The sequence below is a fragment of the Centruroides sculpturatus genome, unplaced genomic scaffold, assembly GCF_000671375.1.
Source record: "Centruroides sculpturatus isolate CEXI.00-Female unplaced genomic scaffold, Cexi_2.0 scaffold2217, whole genome shotgun sequence".
In the NCBI taxonomy this organism is placed as follows: Eukaryota; Metazoa; Arthropoda; class Arachnida; order Scorpiones; family Buthidae; genus Centruroides; species Centruroides sculpturatus.
The window spans coordinates 17,621-38,976 of NW_019392598.1; the positions used below are offsets into that span (position 1 = coordinate 17,621).

General features: G+C 28.9%; 1 long non-coding RNA gene across 1 annotated transcript in view; it reads left to right on the forward strand.

The window, feature by feature from the left end:
• Positions 1–21,356, forward strand: part of LOC111617635 — a 57,557-nt gene that overhangs the window by 14,555 nt on the left and 21,646 nt on the right. The window contains exon 2 of the long non-coding RNA XR_002755455.1: positions 7,719–8,125. This is a non-coding gene — a long non-coding RNA (uncharacterized LOC111617635). The remainder of the gene's footprint in view (positions 1–7,718; positions 8,126–21,356) is intronic.

Below are 21,356 nucleotides of genomic sequence, written 5' to 3' on the forward strand. Positions count from 1 at the left end.
GAAAACTGTCTCATATGAGTGTGAAAAATTGTATTATGAAATATAATTTTTATTGTATTAATTTATTTTCATTGAAATTAAACCAAAAAATTTTTGTGTTGAAGAGGGAGGATAATATTTTTAAAGTAGTTAAATAATCCCCATTTTATAAGTAATCATTCATATTAGTAATTTTATGTAAATCTGAAGACTTAAATATAACGGTAGCAATTATTAGAGATGATGATAAATAAAGAATGCAGGAAAGTCCTACAACAATGCTTCCAGCTTTTTTGTTGTGCTCCCGTATTTTAATTAACAGAACTCATTGATATTGACTTAGTCAGTTTTGTGTTTTTGAAAAGAAAACAAGCGATTTTTATATATCTATACTAATATTATAAAGAGGTAATGTTTGTATGTAAGTTTGTATGCAGCAGGTAATCTCCGAAACTACTCATCCGATTTCAAAAATTCTTTCACCAATATTTAGAATGGAACCTCAGGGTGGACATAGGCTGTATATTATTCCGTTAAACATTCATATAAATTAAAATATATAATCTAGGTTAAGGCTTTTATGTCCAACAGATGGCGCTACGAGTACGACGCCCTAAGTTTGCTTTTCTGTGAGGCATTATGCTTTTCTGTGAAAATGAACTAAAGCAGATCATCTTCTATCTATCTATATAAATAAAAATGTAATGTTCGTTTGTTCCTACCGATTCCTTTGAAATTTTGACACAACGCTGCATTCGAATATGCACGTGTTTTTATATAATATACATGTCGAAATCCCCCCCCGGGAGATGGACAGGATTAAAGCTTACCGTAAAGAACTGTGCTTCTATTTATACTATTTTAGATGCGGTATTTTGCGTTTTTGATTGAGTTTTAATAGGGTACGTCAACAGAATATACACTACAAAGGGATTTTTCGATATTTCCCCGCGGGGGAGAGAGACAGGATTAAGGCTTACCGTGAAGAACTTGGCTTCTATTATACTATTTTAGATGCAGTTTTTTACGTTTTTGATTGCGTTTTAATAGGGTACGTCAAGAAAATGTACACTAAGGGATTTTTTGAAAAATCCCCCCACGGGGGAAGTGTTATACATTTATAATAGATACATTTTGAGCCACAACAATGAGTGGCAGGGTCTGCTAGTATATATATATATTGAGAAACAGGGTATTTCTGTTTCTCAATAAATATATATAAAAAATCACTTACATTTGAAATATCACTGCTATTGTTGCATATTAAGGTTTCTGTCCTTGTGTGGTTATAATCATTCAAAATTTTAACAACCATAAAATCCATTTGTATTGTTTAAGTGTTAAAACATATTTTGTCTATAGGAATTTAAATTTCAAGTTCATGAAAAATTATTAAATAATGTTACACAATAATATGTTAGTTACTAACTTTATTATAATTGTTTTTAAAATCAGGAGAATTGTTATTTTGATACAGTCTGAAACAAAAATAATGTGTGTTATAGTAAAGAAATTTATTTAAATTTGACTTTGATATAAATTATTGATTTAAATGAAAATAGAAAGAATTGAGGTAAAAGAGAAAGTTTCTTGCCAAATAGGTTATCTGGATTATAGAACTTCTTGTTCTTTTGACCTAGAATTAAATGTGCAAAATAAACAAGGCACTTGATATATTTACTGTTATACATGTCATGCATAATGCTATACATTGTTCTTTAAGTTTAAAATTTTCTTGTTTATAATGTAAAACTTTATTTAAAACTTAAAAATTTCTTCTGGTGATTAGTTATAATTAAAAAAATTGACTGTTCATTCTTAGTACTTTATACAGTAGAACCTCGATTATCCAGACTAATTGGGGATGAAGGTAGTCCGGATAAGGAAAAATTCGGATAAGGAAAAATTCGGATAATCGAAACAAATACTTTAATTTGTCTTTTAATGATAATACAACACATTTTCTTTTCGACGACATATCAGTAATATTAAAAATAAATACTGTATTTAAATCGTGATCAAATTTTCAAGAAACAAACGTTCGTATTGAATTTGGACTACTACTGACCAACGCTAACAGACTACCTATTGTTTAAAAGGCCCTCTGGTGGCGCAAGAAGACGGATTTTATAAAATAAAAAGCAGTTGAAACTGCATTTTTATGAATAAAAATTTGACAAACTATTTATTGTTTTATGACGAGCAAAACCTTTTTGTCGCATTCGCGGCTTTTAAGTAAGCATAAACCTTCGAGGTGCGAGGTCCTTCGGACCGCCAGGCATAGGTGGTGGCCCACGTTGCCCATATGCTGCCCTTGGTCATAGAAATGATGTAATTTGAATATAAATTATTTATAAATACGTATGCCAAGTTATATTTTTATTATGATGCAAAATATATTTAAGAGTTTACGATCACTGTGCTGGGTGAGATGTTGTTGAAACAAAAAAGTTATGCATTCCATCACGTACATAAACAGTATCGTAATTCGCCAAGTGCAAATCAGGAAATTTGTAAAATTTTTGTTTATTTTGAACAATCCGGATAATCGAAAATCCGGATAATAGAGGTCCAGATAATTGAGGTTCTACTGTATTTAGAACTTGATGATGGCTAATTAAGTAGCCAAAGTATTTGATAATATACAGATTTGCATGTTTGGTAACACAGTGCTTGACCACCATTCCCAACCTATGTGATGTCAGACTGAGGCTAACCTCAATCTTCTGGTCAACATGTTTTTGCTTGGTCATTTCTTCACCTTGCGCCTCAAACATTGTTTCAAGATTGACAAATAGTTGTAAATTTTGTATTTAGACATGGAAATAAATACTTGGGAAACATATTGTCCTATCTGAATTGTTTATCCAGCATGATGATGACAATATACGTGGATGCGATCAGATTGATCAGCATACTAGATCGATCCTGAAAAGAGGCACGCCGTAGTAGGCACCTCAGATTATATGCTGCATATTAAAGGTTTAGTTTCTTGTTAAATTAATTCAGTTCTTGCTTAAATTGAGGATATCATTCTTTGTTTCTGTTATCTAAATGCATTGCTATGTGATGATTATTTATAAACCAATTTTTAATTGCAATTATGAATTTTCACCTAAGGAACAATGGTTCAACACTTCAAACAACCTTTCCAGCTCCAGTGATATTTGTTTACATCTCAGCAAATGTTTTCAACCTCATCGAGGTCTTCATCAGGCTACTTTACTTAGGAATTCGAACGCGTTTGGAACGGAACGTATACGATTCAAAATTTATAAACCGATTAAGAATACTCATGGAACATTACGCGCGCGCTAAAACGACTGTAAAGCACGTGTGATATCAAGTTTGCGTAACGGTAGAAGCAGAAGAATTAGATGCACTCATTAATGGGGACGATTAATTTAGCGCGTGCATAACGTTCCATGAGTATTCTTAATCGGTTTATAAATTTTGAATTGTATACGTTCCATTCCAAACGCGTTCGAATTCCTAAGTAAAGTAGCCTGATGAAGACCTCAATGAGGTTGAAAACGTTTGCTGAGGTGTAAACAAATATCACTGGAGCTGGAAAGGTTGTTTGAAGTGTTGAAGTATAACTCCTCTAGTGTTGGAAGACGTTTGGTTCTTATAAGGAACAATGGCTACTCCCATAGGCATGGTGCAGTAAGTTATGTGTAGGCTTTGTTTTAGTAATTTTCTATGTAGGCTGTCTTATAAAATTAAAAAGTAATTTTCTTATTATTAGTGTATATATCTTATAAAGTTGGTACCCATTCTGTAAGTTTTCTTGTATTTAAGATATGCTTACAAATACAGTAAACCCTGACTAATTCAAACTAATAGGGAGTGGAGGTTGTCAAAGTTAGCAGTGTGTTTTCTTTGATGATGTAAAACAAGAATGTACAGTAATCTATTATAGTCAATTCTATGCTGAGCTTTAGTATGTTTTATTACTGAATTTCACAACAGTATAGAATACAACAATGTAGTCTTTAGTAATTTACCAATTATAATAATACATGATATCACAAAAACATCTGGATATTGAAAACACTCAATAGTTATAAGTTTGTTATTCTATGCAGCTAGAACTTCTATGCATGGAAAGCTAAAACTGTAAATAAGTAATATAAAACCTTCAACACTTTTTCTAGCAATTTCTTTAATCTAACTAACATTTTCGGCTATATCTAATGGCCTTCCTCAGGTTTGACAATATCGGAATGTCAGGTATTCGAAAATTTGTTTTCATTCTCTTTTTTGACAAACTTTCTCAAGAAATTCAGCAACAAAAATCTCATTAGAAACTATATATTGTTCTTTATTATTATTATTATTCGTACAAGTTAAATAAATTATAAAATATTTGAAATCCCAACATATTGTTTGACCAAAGAAAAATGTTAATTTATATATAAAAATGTTTAAAATCAGTTATTTTTTACTTTAATAATTATATTTTATAGTTACAACTATTATAACACTGATAATAAATAATTGAATTGCAATGTATTTTATTAAAGCACATTAAGAGAACGAAAACAAATTTTCGAATACCTGACGTTCCAATATTGTCAAACCTGAGGAAGGCCATTAAATATAGCCAAAAACGTTAGTTTGATTAAAGAAATTGCTAGAAAAAGTGTCAAAGGTTTTATATTATTTATATAAGTTTGTTATAATTATAATTACTTGTTAGTTAAAATTTCTTGGTGATAGAAAAATTATAAATAACTGTGGCAAATTTTTCCATAAAATTTGAGAGTTATGCAAAAGCTCAAGTTGTNAAACTTTCTAATAATTTTTTTTTCTTTTCTATTATAATGATATTTTTCTAAAATATCATTATATAATAATAACTGTTTATATATAAAATTATATTAAAATGTTTTATCTATCAGTTTAGTTTATTGTATTAACAGTTTTTTGTACTTAAATAAATAAAAACAAAATTAGTGCTATATAGGGATGTTCTGATACTACAAAAGTTTCGATACTGGTATTAGTCTTAGACTATTGATACTGGCCAGTATCGGCATTGGGTATCACAACTGGAAATTTTGTCAGCTGTTGCTCTTCAGCCTGTTATGTTACCTTTCAGTTGTTTTTTCTGAAGTGTGATTTATGATTCATTTTCATGCTGAATGTTGAAATAAGTGGACTAGGGTTTTTATCACCACTTGCTGTCATCATTATTATATATTTATCACCACTTTAATAAAAATATTGTCAAGTGGTGTTTTTGGCATTATGGAGTGCAACCTCTAAATATTGGATTGAATCATAAATAAGTTCCATTTGAAGTTAAGTGTAATTGTAATTTCATTTATGCAAATGAAATTTCCCTAAAAATTTACAAAGTACAAAAAAGATAAACAATTTTAATTTAAATATTTAACATTTTTTATTTTATTAATTTTGATTGTGTAACAAAACAATTTTTGATTTTTTTCCAGTTTTTAATATTTTATAAATTTCACAAAATTTATTAAGGGATAAATTTAATAAATATATGCTTTTGTATATGGATTCTACAGGATTTGTTAATGAATAATAATGGCTTTTTTTTTTTCTTTAAAGCCATGTAGATTTATGGTTATGGATTAACAACAGAATAAACTACTATAATTTAATTTAATAAAACATTTTATTTTTAGTTTTAATAATTTGGCAATTATAAAAAATATTTAACTATTAATTAGAAGAAATAACTAATTAAGAAGTTGGAGAAGCAATAGCATATGTGCATAGTAAGTCAAATGCTGTTTTCTTTTGTCAGTGTGCCATACTGTATGGGATGTGAGGGTCAGTGAATTTTTACAATGTTGGTCAGGGGAAGTTATGGAATTTCAAACAAAAATTTTAGTAGGAACCTTGTATTTATGGTACCTAGTATCCATATGGGAAAACCTTTACATATCTGCTACTCTGCCGTGTAACGTGCCGACATTGGAAATACCACAGATATGGATAACTTTATTGAAACAATCCAAGTTATAATTTTGTGTTCTGATTTTATTCCATTACTATGCACGGCATCATCAATCAATATTTATATGTTTTGGGGAGTTCAAGTTATTACAGCAGGTTTCTTTAAAGAATATTTATTTATTCAATTTTATTAATTTATTCTATATTCCAACCACGCGCATTACGTAATTTGGAAAGTCCGTTAAAAGCTGTCAATTCAAAAATTAAGGTATTCGATTTCGCCTGAAGACGACGGTTGTAAACTGTTGAAAGTACTAGCGAGCATGTCTGAAATTTAACAAATCGCTGTCAATAACGCGGCAACACGGAAGTGTCAAATTTTTAATTTATAAACGCTGGCGTGAAGCGAACTACAATTTCAACCTTGTATTTAGCTTTAAATGTTTAATATTTATTAAAGATAATCCTGAAAATATTTAATAATTATAAACTATTTTTATTATGTATTACTGTTATTGAATATTTTTGCCAATAATAAATAATACCTCATATGCAATTTTTAGATTTGCTGCAACAATGAAGACATTCAATTTTCTAGTTTAGGTTCGCATGATTGACAATCACGACAATGCAGTTGCAAGTACATCATCTGTTTCTATCTTTGGAAATTTCTCTCCAGCTGGCATTTGCCAAAGTTTCCACACGTTTTTTTCTGTATTGTCTATCCATTTAACTTTTTGTCTGAATTTCTGCATATAATTTAAAATTCATATTCCTATTTTTCCGTTTTTCATTTATAACTTATTAATATGTACAATTTAATGCATTTTATGCAGATTTTTAAAATTATAATAGTTGAATCATATAAATGTGATATGTGAATTCAATGAAGATCAAGATTTTTTTACAAAGGATATACAGTAGAATCTCATTTTAATGAATCATTTATTGTTTCTTGAGTCAATTATATCATGAAAAACAGATTTCCCACACACCCAGGAAAATATCCATTATGTTAAAAAATTTGTTTTTTAACCCCATATATATAAAAAATACCTGTAATTGAAATTATTCAGTGTTTTGAGATTTCTATTCTTTCTTTTATAGAAACACATAAGTTACAAGGTTGTATACTTTGCTGCATATGTACGACAAAGCTGACAAACTGTATATACTGTAAGCACAAAAAGAGGCAAATTATGTATGCTTGTTAGCACTCCATTTGATTTCATGATTTGTTAAAAAACTCATTTATCTTGGTTTGTTTTGATATTGCTTTTCTGCCTATTGAAAACATCAACAGCTTGATATTAGCAATGTCATGTGCAGCCTGTTCATTTATGCTAAAACTCATCAGGAAGGTTTTTCACAACTTGGAAAGACGATAGACTCTACATTTTGGCAGTACACTTGGTTCAGCATCTAAATGTTCACTATTTTGGAAATACCCAAATATTAACTAAATGTTGAAAAAGAAATGCAGTTTACTATAGATGGGGCTAGAAAAAATGTTATATCGAATTATGGGTCTATTAAAAGGAAATCAAATTATATTGATTTGACTGGACCCAGGGAAAAAATATGTTATTCTGAGAAAACCATTAAAATGAGATTCTACTGTATTTGTCAATTGAAAATTGCATTTTTAAAGTGTAAATTTATTTTTTCAAATGTGAAAATACAATTAAACTGAAACTTATATAATTTTAAATTTATATTAATGATTTTTGAGGATAATTTAAGATTTTTTGAAATTTACAAATATTAAATATGTTTTAACATGTGTTTTCTCTCTTATGTTTTAGGGTATTTTAAGAGCCAATAATTAATAAAGAACAAAAAAGAAGGAACTGGAGTGGCAATAAGCCACTGCAATTTGTAAAAGAGGCCTTTATCAACGAATGCTATCCTTGAGGCTGGTGTCTTGCAGATTCCTCAAACAGCCATAGACAGTTTGTGTGGCCATGTTTGTTGATCACGATTTGAGTCTTGTTTCAGCAGATATTAATCCTTTAATCTGCCGTGGATTCTAGAGTGAATCTGTTATTGAAATCTACAAGCAAATACTTGTAGTTGTGCTTTAAATGCACAATTGCTACAGCTGATTCATTTGACAAAGTTTGCTGTTTCCCTTCATTTATTTGAAACTGACATCTTCAAAATTGATTGAGCCTAGCTGAACTTTGTGGATAAATCTAGTAGAATTGGCTTGGTAAGTAGTAAGCTAAAAACATTCCAAATTAAAATTTTTGAATAAAATACAAGTCTCTTGTTAATGAAATATTAATACAGTAGAGCCTCGAAAACTCAGCCTAATGTGGATTGAAGGGTGGCCGAGTTTGTGAAAATGCCGGGTTATCGGGAATGGGGTTAAAAAAAAATAAGTATGAGTGTTAACTCAGAAAATACTGTACTGTAATTGTATGTATTGTTTACTTCAGAATACAACAGAGAATAAACTGCCCAAATACCCTTAAACAAAGGAAAAGTACACCCTTTATGAAGGCATAGAGCCTTTACTACATGAAAATGAAAATTAATGAATACATTGTGTACAGTAATTTACCTGATAAGACAGACCTCAGAAAAATACTTTATGAGGCATAAAGCTGTCTTTATAATGAAAATTAATTAACTAAAGATTTTTTTGCCCTGCCAGGGTGTGGCCGAGTTATCCGGAGTGCCGAGTTTTCAAGGCTCTACTGTAGTCTAGTTTTTTACATATACAGTCAAACTTCTATATAAGTCACTAAATCCTGCCAAAAAAATTGTGTATAGGGAAATTTTGTTATACAAAAAATTACATGTTTTGGTAAATAAATTTTTTTGTTATTTTACATAATTTAAATTAATATAAATGTTATATACAGTAATAACATAATATAAATGTAATTTAATTTTAAGTAAGTGTATATATATATGTGTTAAAATACAAGCTAGTTTAACTACATTTTCATAAAAAACTAATTTTTTTATTGCACAGAACAATTAAAAAATGTTCTCTTCACACTTATTAAGAGCATAAAACTGCTTCATCTACATTGATGTAAACACAGGTTCTAGCATGTTTTGTTGTAGGTCTTACATCAGGGCTAATTTCAAAACTGGTTTGTGATTTTTTTATTTTAGTTGTTAAACTATTCACAGTAATTCTAAACTTTGCTGCAATGTCTTTCTTTTTTTGAGCCTTTATCAACTTCCTGCAACATATTTTTTTAGTAATGCTTAAATACTATATTAACAGTTCTTTATGTTCCAACTATATGACTTCTTAAATTAAATAAAATCTCAGTAACCTTATTAGTCCAGTAGTTGTCAAAATTATTGCTAATGTTGAAAATATTAGAAAGGTTATCACCTCTCTACTGTTTTCAACATTCATTAATTGTATGTCAATTAGGTCCAAATGCCCTTGTTGACAGATAATCTTTCTCTCTCTTCTTTACAACTGGTAGCCACTTGGGGGTTGATTACATGACGGCTTTAAAAGCTAATGACCAGTATTTCTCACACCTGGGCTACATTTTTTACAAAGAGGTTTACAGATTGACACTTGAAATTGAATGTAAATTCAAACTCAACCCAGATGGAGTAACCATCTTTTAATAATAGATAGACCTTACAAATTAAAAAAATTGTTATATAAAAATTTAACTTTGTTATTTAGAAGCAATTTTACATATATTTTTGGCTGAAAGAACATTGTACAATGCAAAAATTTGTTATACAGAGAAATCTGCTATATAGAAGTTTGTAATGTGGAAGCTTGACTGTATTGTTTTTTGTTTTTGCTTATTTTACCAACAAATTATATTTTAATTATTGTTTATGATGATTAAAAATGTTTATTTAGCTTTCAAGTGAGAGATAATTAACAATTCTTGATTTAATGGTTCATGAAATTTAATACTATATAACAATTCAATATGTATCTAATAAGAATTCAGATAATTTTTTGTATGAAAATGTCTAGATGAAAATTTTTATACCTTATTTAAATGTAATTTACTTGTGTTAAATAATATCAAATTTAATTAGCAAATGTATTTTATTATGTACTAAGAGAGAATGCATTTTCAAAAATATAGATTTCTTTGCTTTAATAATTACTTTTATGGGAAATATGTATAAATTATATTGTAATAAAAGCTGTATGCAATAATATAGTTTTGCCAAATTCAAAAAAAATTGGAAGTCAGCAATGTAGCTTGTAAACAAAGTCTAGAAACAGTCAATGAAGTTGTATGAAATAAAAAATATTTCTATTTTGAAATGTATTTGGGATACATGAAATTCATACAAAAAGATTTGGAATAATGGAATTAATGTAACTAATAATGTCAATTTAATATGTTTGTCCTATGTCAATTATATACTAAAACACACACACACAAATAATAATCATAATTTTATTTTTGATATTAATTATGATTAAAAGATTTGGTGATTCATTTGTATTTGACAAGGAAGTTATGCTGATGAAAACATCAATTTGAATTACAGAAGAATAAAGTTAAAATTATGAGTTTAGTCTAAACTTTAAAAATATACAATTATTTTATTTCATTTTCAAATTTATAAATTATATAATTTTGTAAATTATCAAAAAGTAGTAAGCAGTGATAATTTGTAACTAAGTAACTCCAATGTAAGATCTATATTTTTAAGAAATTTTATATGTAACATTTGTTCTTAACAAAAAATTACTTGTATAATTTAAGAAATTGAAATTATTCTCATTTTCTTATTAATATAAAATAACCTGTTTGAGTTTAATTTACAATGTGAATTTAAAACAAAAATTTGAATTTTTTCAAAAGTTATTTAAATTTCACTAATTTGTTTAGCAATATTTGTATGGACATTCACATAAATTCTTAACATTACTGTTTTTATAATTAAAATTTTATTTTTCATTCTTGATCTATCTTTCATTCTTTGATTTAATAATAATCAAATTTTATAACTAATTTTTATCAAATGTTTGTGTACAAGATTTGGACAATGTATATAATTGGTGTTCAAAAGTATACTAAATCCTTCTGAAATATAGATTAGTTTGTAAATAGAAAAATAAAATAAAATAAAAATAAAAATAAAATTGAAAAAAATAAAAACTGTTTATAAATTATCTAACAAGAAAGAAAAAATTTTTTTTACACTGTTTCTTTCTAGTTAGATATTTTAAATTTATATATATATTTAAAATATCTAACTAGAAAGATANGACTGACAATATATCTAAATAAAATTAAAATAAAATGTAATTTGATAACAAAACTACATAACATGCTCTAAAGGTATTCTTTATTATTATTCTTTTATAGTAGAAGATATTGTTAATATACAGTAGACCCCCTATAATGCGGAGATACGTTCCTTGTTATACGAATTTCGCGTTGTAGGAATCCTTAAATACATGAGCCAATCGCAGCCCGAACGTGTGAAGTTTACAGACTACGGCTGTTTGAAAGGTTTTCTTCCATAAAATTAATCGATTCTAGACTAATTCGACTTAACATTTCCAAAATACGTATAATTTTTTGGGAATAATCCGTATAAACTATGCTATAAACAAAAAATTGTAGGATTACTTACCAAGTGTGCACTGTCTGACGTCACCATTGCTTAAGCTTGTGTTCGTCGCGGAGCAGCGCACCAAACGGTGGCCGCGATTTCAGATGTTATTTTTCTGCGAAAAATTTGTTGAACTTTGGAGACATCATTAATAGAAATAATTTTTATGGCCATTGAATAAGAAATGTTTCTTTCACAAGAAATGTACAAAATTACAGTGCTGTATTAAACTTACGGTACCTAATTTACATACTGTACAGACGATAGTAAACTCAACTTATCTGCCTAAACTCTCCGTAGCGTGGCGCTAAGTAGTTTGGCTGCTCGTTTGCGATGACGAGTTGGCGATGACGTTTTATCACGTTTTACGTGTCCCTTTTAGCGTCTTTATACAAATATTGTCGCAATTTTTTTGCCGCATTATAGGAACCCGTGTTATAGGGGGGTCTACTGTATTTACGTGTAACTTACAACAATTTTATGTATATATAAAAATTTATTTCAATTAAAATTATAATATAGTTTTATATTAAACAGCCAAATGTTTGTACTTAGTGATTAAACTGCTAGAAACAAAGTGTGAAAGGTTTTGTCTTAGTCATTTTAAGTAGTTCTAGCTTAAAATGCATAGTAGTCATTTAAATTAAAACTAAGACAATTCTATATTTGCACTTAGAGCTAGTTATTCCTAAAGAGAGTAGATATTATTTATTGAAATTATATCTACTTTTATTTTGAAACCACAATGCAGCCTTGATGATCCATACTAATTAATGTTAAAACTTTCTGGATCAGATTAAGTATAGATTATATAGATTACTCTGAGAATTTAGATCTAGAAGTGATAATTTTTAAATAATTTTGTAAAATATGAAACAGCTCTATTATTAAGGGGCTTTTATTTAAAAAGAATTGGTAATGATTATATTTATAATCATCAATCTTAATGACTTTTTTCCAGTTGATATAATTATTAATTATTACAACTTTTATATTATAATGAAAAATTTGTAATGTAATGTGATATATTAAAAAAGACTTACTAATTTCTTATTTTTATAACAATAATTATAGATGAAATATTAATACAATTAGTAATGATACATAAAATAAAACAGATTTATTTCTGACACGATATTCTATTTATGAACATAAGTCATGTTGTGAATAATATTTTGGCCCATATATGGGCTGTCTTCAGATTGAATGTTAGGTATTTGTCTGTGTTATGAAATGATAATTACAACCCACACAAGCTAATTTAACTGGTTTTAAATAATTCTGCCAGCCCCAATAAAATAATAGTCTAATTATATTATGAGAATAAAACAAATGTTTAACTATCATCCCGAAGGACACACTTTGTTCAGCATCATTATTTAGTACTTGAATTGTAGGTATAAAAATAATTTTAAATGATTCTGTAATAAAATTTACTTTCTATATCTTATTTCTTAGTTGAGCATCCTCAATACCTTTTAGTAATTAAACTGTAATTAAACTGTAAAAACTATCAGTATTGAACTAAACGAACATATAACAAACAATTATAGCCAATAGAATTTTAACTTCATTTGTTATAATCTTGTTTTGTCATAAATTTTAGTGTTATAACAAACTTTCTAATAATTTTTTTTTCTTTTCTATTATTTATTTTTTTAAGATATCAGATTTTTTTAATGGCTTTTTATATTCAAATAAAATTTTGTTTCCAATTGCAAAATATTTAATAAAAGTTTCTAAGATTTGATCCTAGCAATTTTTGATCAAAGTTATTCTAAAATATTTTAGGATTATGCAACTGAATAATGAATTTTATTTTTATTAATTTTGATAAATATAGCATAATCTTAGATACATCCAACACGGGATAAAAGGCTGAGTCGGAGTAAGTGGTTATAGCATAATCTTTAGAATGAAATATGTTTGTCATGTATCTGGTGTTTATAGTCTGATTAACTGTGGTTTAATCTGTCTAGAATGTACACAGGATTATTTTAACACACTTTAAAATGTATTTGAATATTTTTATTACTAGATTAATGTATATATGTTAGACTCATAGAACAAAAATGCTCATTGAACAAAAAAAAGTCCACAATGTGTTGTGGTCACTTTAAATCATCCACAACTCATTGTGACTAACTCAAAAAGACCACAAAGCAAAATGAAATTTCAGGAGCTCACAAGTGTTTAGAGTGTCGTGAATATGTTCACCTTATCTGTGGAGAAAGCAACAAGAATGAGGGATTTGGTGCAAATGTTACTTGCAAGCTCTGTTTAAGAAAGAACAGCATCAATGCTAAGCGAGAATATGCCAAATCTGGCCTAGAGAAACAGGCACATAAAATGATTTCACTAGCCAACTCAAAATTTTCTACTTAGATAATTAAAGATAAATCATAATGAAAAAGAAAGTTTTGTTTTCTTATCATATCATTATTAGTTAACATCCAGAACTTGTGGTGGCTTTTAACCATAATAAATCCGTTGCACAGTGGTTTTTAACTTTAGCAGCTGATTTTTATGTCATTGTGTAGAGTACATTAATTAAGCACCTGCTAGTACATGTAGTTTGATCTTTAGCACTTTTAAGCAAACCAAAAAAAACCAAATGTGTATTTTTCTCCATACATTTTATTTCTCTGAAACTTTTTTAAGTATGAAAACTAAATTTCTAGGAAAACTTGTAGAACTAATGTTGTTCAACATTAAAAATTGTAAATAAAAATGTTTTGAGGCTAGAACCCATATTTTAAAGTTATGAATAATTGTACATCATATCACCTTCTATCATGGTTGCAACAGCTAACATTCAGAATGTGTTATGGTATTTCTTAATCACTGCAACGCATAATGTCAAATATCATGAAAGCCGCAATGCAAATTTTGCTTTGTGGTCTTTTTGAGTTAGTCACAATGCATTGTGGCTGTTTTTACACAATGCAAAATTCGCATTATGGATGATTTAGAGTGATCACAATCCGACTGTGGTGTTTGTTGCGAAAAGTACAAAGTCCCGCGAGCAGAAAAGTACAAAATAAATACTCGTTAGATATTTTTTGACACAAAGTTATTTATTTTCTCTTGGAACAGGTTTGTTTTTCCCTTTTTCTTTTGGGTTCCCAACGCTACAAAAATTGTTTTTTTGTGTACATACGGGCGTTACAATCTCATCAATAAAATAGCGAGCTAATTGAGCGACAGTTACGCACAGTCCGAAACTTATAACTAATCCCTATACTACTTACAACTAAAGAAGGAAAAAAAAGGAATACACAGATAAGAATAGTTTAAGATGAAGATGGAAATACCCGGGATTTTCTTGTGTTTGTGATCTTGGTGGGATACTACATTGGAGTTTTATTTGAGACGTTACTTCTTGTCCTTCCTGTGGACCTCTCGTATGGTTCTTTCTGTGGCTCTCTTTGACGTTTCCGTTTAGGAATTTCTTCCTGCAAGTTCTTTGGCTTCATGTAGCCTCCAATCACTTTATACTTGATCTGGAGCGCTACCTCCTCTTTGCTCTTCTTCTTCCTCGGAATTTGAGCCCAAACTTCTTTTTATCAAAGTCTCGTAGTCTCCAGTCGTCCTACACACAATACAGAGCCCTACCTTATCTCATTCGTTCTCCTCAAGCATTCGACCCAGACTCTCTTTCTCCTTTTGTTCTCCAGCCTTGGGGTCCTACTTCACCCTTTGTTCTACTCTCATTTCTTGGAATTGGTAATCCCACCCAAGGGAAAAAGGTTGGAAGCGAAAGTTCTAGGAAAAGTAAGAAACAAAGGAATAAAGAAAGTTAAAACTAACTAAAATTAATACATATTTTTATACAATTTTATGGCCGACAGCCACACGTCTTTCACTCAATGAGCGTTTTCATTCTTTGAGCCTAACATATACAAAAATAAACTAGTGAATTAACAGCTTATGGTACGTATATGATACTGTTTAGATACTAATATATATTAGTGATGTGCTGGATATCTGTATCCGTATCATATCCGTAGATATCTGAGGGAAAAAAAGATCCGTATCCGTTACTTTTTAGCGGATCTTTAATGGATCTTTTATTTTAATGAATTTCATTACTTATATGAAATTTTAAAGATATGTAGCAATAAAATACTAATAACTTCAATTCAAATCACTTTTTATTTCTTAAAATCACATATTTGGTACATTCATATTACAAAAATTTCATCATGCAAAAATCATTTACTATCATAAAATATATCCATATTACACTGCTAAACTTTTTTGTCAACATTGTTTTTATTTTAATTTAACTCAACACTCTCCAAAAACAAACATAATCTATGCTATCCCATGTCACACTAAACCAGTGTTTTTCAACCTGTGGGTCACAACCCCCAATGGTGTCCCAAAGCCTTATACGGGGGGTCGCAGATGAAAGAAAAAGACAAGTGTTTGTAGATTCTACACTACAATAAAAAAAACTAGAATTTCAGTGAGAAATCTGTGCCTATTTATTTTACAGTACAATTGGTTTATCGATCGATATTTAAAGAAAGAAAATTAAATACGTAGTTTTTAAAATCAGTGATATAGTTTTAATATGGCCCTGAGGGGGTTCACCAGAATTTTTTAACTTGTAAAGGGGTTGCGTATTCAAGAAGGTTGAAAAACACTGCACTAAACTATAAACAAAAACGTGCAATGCAAGTCAAAACACGTCACGTTACTACCGCAAAGCATCAACTATCGGTCAAAGGTCACACGCACTGGCACGGACTGAGTACGAAAGTTAAGATCTGTATCTGCGGATATACATTAGTATCTAAACAGTATCATATCATACAAATAACATTTTTTACAGCAGTCTAGTACCATAATATGATATAAGCAAATTCACACAATATATAGTTCACATTGTTACAAGAGTGTGCCAGTATTTATTGACTCTCAAAAATGAATTCTGAGATTATTTTTATTTAGAATAAGTGCATCGAGTCAATGTTTGGACAGCTACAAAATGTTACAAGACAAACATTGGAAAAAAATGAAATGCTTATACCTGCATTTATTTTATAGTATTAATGTATTGATGTCCAAAATGTAAAAGAATTATGCAATATTTTTGTTTTATGATGTAAGGACATAGCCAGAAATTTGGGTGAGTCACCTGCACAGCTGATTTGCTTGGAATTAACTTAAGTAGATATTGCATTTTTAAGGTATCCTAACTTAACAACCATTAGCAACACATTGTGCAATGAGCTGCCATATGTGAACTACTGTTCAATAACACCACATGAACCACATGACAATGCTCAAAAATAAAAAGAGAAGGTTGAATAAGAGCAAGTATTAAATTTTTCTCTCTGCCAGTCCTTAATTTCTGATGCTAATGTGTTTTTTATCCAATCTTGATAGTTTGTATTAAGTGTAAAATATCTTAATGCAAGGTATTAAATTTTATTTTCTGTCTAATTGATATTTACATGGTCTCATATTTAAGTCTGAGGTGCCTGTTTTTCAGTTTCATATAGTGAAGAATTGCTTGTGATATTTTTTTACACAGTGTTTATTTTTAAACTTGAATGGGGCAACAGTGGGACTGGCAGAGAGCATTAGTGTGGAAAATGCCTGCATTCTTGATTATGTAGTAATCAAATCAAATACAGTAAGACCCCACTTAATGCTGATTTGATATAATGCGGTCTGCTTGAACCCTTAAAAAAGCTCAATTTTTGCTGATTTGAATTATCTCGGCATTTCATTGATTCGTTTATAATACAATTATTTTTTAACACAAACCAATCAGCAAAAGATGGCAAAAAGGTGTACTTTCTTTAAATCTATGCTTGTTTGGTGCAATTTTGGAAAAATATAACATCATGGATGCCATAGGAAATATCACCTTCGCTTGGCAAGAATTAACTGATAAATGCATGAACAAAGTGTGGAAGAAGTTATGGCTGAAGATATACAAGAATTCTCAACGAGAAAAGCGTAATTCATACAGCAGGACTAGGAGATGTAGATGAGCAGGATATTGAGGAGTTACAGCAGGTTTCTGGTGAGAGCCTTACCAACAATGACCTTTGAGAACTGGCAGAACATGGAATTCATGTGGAATTGGAAAATAGAGATTCTGAAAATGAAGAACCCAAAAAATTTCTCTACAGATTTCCTTAGTAAAAGTTTGGTAACGATAACCGAAACCGCTGATCAAATTGTAGCGAATGATCCAGATTTTGAAAGGACTGTGAAAGCAAAACAAGGCGTTTTGGATGTGATCTTCTGCTACCGACATTTGCTTAAGGAAAGAAAAAGTGGCAAATGAAACTTCACTACTTTATTGCAAAAGAACAAGAATTTCAGAAAAGTCAGGACCTTCATCACAGAAAATGAACTTTACATTTCTGTGTGCATATGTTTGTGTGTTATTTAACATACATAATTATACAAATTAATATAAAAATAACTTAAAATTAAATTTTTTTAAATTTTCAGTTGCATGTTCCCCTATCCCTATTTACTCTGTTAAAATGACTTTTATTTTAATGCTGTTTCACTTAGCGTTTTGTTGTCTAGGAACACATCCCCTGCATTAAGCGGGTTCTTACTGTAATTTATTTTCTCTTTAAGTTTGAGCATAATATTTTGTTTGTGTAACTTTGTCTTTATTTTAGATATTTATAAAAGTAAATTGCAACAAACAGTTGGTTTTTATTATTTTTGTTATTAACATCATTAAAAAATTATTTGATGTTTTACTATACTTGCAATTTTATAAATTGATCTAATAATTATTTATTTGAATAATTATTGCTGTCATAGTAATTGGGACATATTCTAAGAAAATTCTCAAAATTATGAATTTTAAGTGCTGTTCAAATATTACCATAATTTTGTGCAGATAAACCATGGGTTGTGTATTTCAAATGCAATTTAAAAGGGAGTATGGGTTATGCACTGGAGGGATTTATAGGTTAATATTAAATTGTCATTATAAAAGCATAAAAGCTTTTATCTTTTTTCTTTTTCAGTAAGAGAATCTTTAGAATACGTGAAAAAATTCTGTGTGTGATGCAGATATTCATCTCCCAAAACACCAAAGACATGTTTTGGGAGTCTGTAATTACTTCACTGTTAGTTTTTTCCATTCATTTTCAGTATGTTCTGCTTTAATTCATGTTATTAGACATTCCTATTGAATTTGTATCTTGAAAACTGATAAATTTCCAGTAATTATACACTATCAATATAATGGCATTATAGAGAACTTTTATGATTGAGATATGATGTGATAATTGTCATTCTATTAAGTGATAAACTTATTGTTTTTTTCATTACTATAGAGTGAATCTTGCTGAGTAAAAATAATTATAATATGTAAATTTAAAATGGTAGTCTAACTGTGTAATGTTTTATTTTGTGTTAATGCAACAGCATTACTTTCTACTATATTCCTAATGAAATCAAAACTAATGATTTCATTAAATTTTGGTTCACTTGCTTCCTTTTTTAAAGTCTGCAGAGCAGAAATTTGTTTCTTATTAATTAAAATGACATTAGGTAATATTTTACATTAATAAGTAATACATTTAGAATTAGAAGACAATAGTAAAATAAATCTTTGTGTAATATTTCTAATCAGTAATTAGATGAACAAAAGAGAATTTTAGCATTCTATTGGATGGCTTAGCAATTACAGGCCACCAAATCTTTACTATGAAAGGAAGTTCATTTTGTATTTGAACAAGTTGGTTGCCAAGGAGTGAAATTTTTATCATATAGTTTCATTTTTGTTTATGATTATTTGATAAATGATAATACTAATAATAATTGTTAAAATAAACTCAAAAAAATAAATAGAAAATAATTTTTTAATATTTTAATTTTAAGCCTACTTCATACAGAAATTAGAATACAGGTATACCTCGCCTTACGTCGGTAATTGGTTCCAGGAAAACGACGTAAGTCGAATTTACCTGTCTCCGAATCTACTTATCACTAGGAAAGCATTTTAAATAATATATGGTTAATAAAAATCTATTTTAAGCTTACAAACAAATAAATTTTAGTTTTTAATATAGTACAAAAAAAGTAATCTAAATTTACGAATGCGTGTACTGTAAATACAGTACATACTTGTATATATTTTAATATGATTTTATGTGCTTTAAACGTTTATCTAGTGATATTACGACTTCAATATTTGTGGCGGACAGACGTAAAGTCGAATAAAATGACTTAAACTTGATTTTTATTTTTCCATATACTTTTTTAACAAGCGACGTATAATCGGGAACGACGTAAGTCGAGGTATGCCTGTAATATGTTAATAGTGATATTCTTTCTGGCAAATTTTTTAAAAATTGCAAATCGCATTTTAACATGAATGTTTTCCATAGTAAAATACATTTGCCATTAAATGAAACAATAAATTTCTGGAGATGAGAGATTTAAATATGGCTGCTGCAAAGAAATACTTTCAAATTATTTTTGTAATTGTAATACAGTAGAGCATCGATTATCCGAATGTCTATCAACCGAAATGTCAGTTAACCGAAAGCTTTCCAGTCGGCAAATTTAAATTTACGCTAGTGCTGTGGCATGCAATCTTTGGCTATGTCTTGGGCCACTCCAATATTATTTTTGTTGGTGTGTGTGTGTTTAAGCTGGCAGCACTGACACGACCATGAAAGGGTACTTAAAGATGTGCCAGGATTTGAATGAATTTCAACATGGGATAGGCTAATATATTTTTTCATACGTAATCGGTTATCTGAAAAATCGATTATCCAAACAACCCAAATTGTTTTGGATCCAGTCCTAAATTGTTTTGTATAATTGATGCTCTACTGTAATTGCATTTTGAGATCTTTTTGATAAATAAATGAAGCAAGCACAAAGAGACAATTTCCATTATCAGTTGCCATCTTGTTTTAATGTTTGCTGCAGGTCCTTGATTGCTCATTTCACCATTCTTGTTTTGTGAAATGATACTGAGAATCAAATTTATTATGTGAAAATAAATCATTCTTCATGTTTTGCTTTTGCTAATGACTGTGTTCGAACTAAGCTTAGTTCTCAACAGCAAATAAGATCAGTGTGATCAATTCTCAAACTCATGTTATACAATATTATTGATATTAAAATGATTTTTTGCTTAATTTTGGCTGAGATTGTTTTTATTAGATAAAATAAATAAAATGATATGATTAAAAAAATGTTATTCAATAGTCATTTGTGTCTTTTACATATGAAGTTTAGGAGATTCCCTGTCAGTATTTTTTTTTTTTAAATTTTTTTTAAAGTTTTTAAATTTTACTTATATTATATCTCTAACAAAGTGTAATAGAAAAACTAAATTTTAATGTTTGAAACAGTACTTATTAAATTGTATACCAGTAAATGTCATGCTTTCAGTGGTTGCTGCAGAGTAGCATAGTATATGCTGGAATGGATTTGTTTTATTCTATAACTTTTCTGCAAAGTACAAGTATATCTCGACTTACGTCATTTCGAGTTACGTTGTTCCCGATTATACGTCGTTTGTCAAAAAAGTATATGGAAAAATAAAAATCAAGTTTAAGTCATTTTATTTGACTTTACATCTGTCCGCCACAAATATTGAAGTCGTATTATCACTAGAAAAATGTTTAAAGCACATAAAATCATATTAAAATATATACATTTACAAGTATGTACTGTATTTACAGTACATGCATTCGTAAATTTAGATTACTTTTTTCTGTACTATATTAAAAACTAAAATTTATTTGTTTGTAAGCTTAAAATAGATCCTTATTAACCATATATTATTAAAAATGCATTAATAAATAAAATACAGAACCGGAAATGGTAATTTATGGTTTAGCCTAGTGACAAGT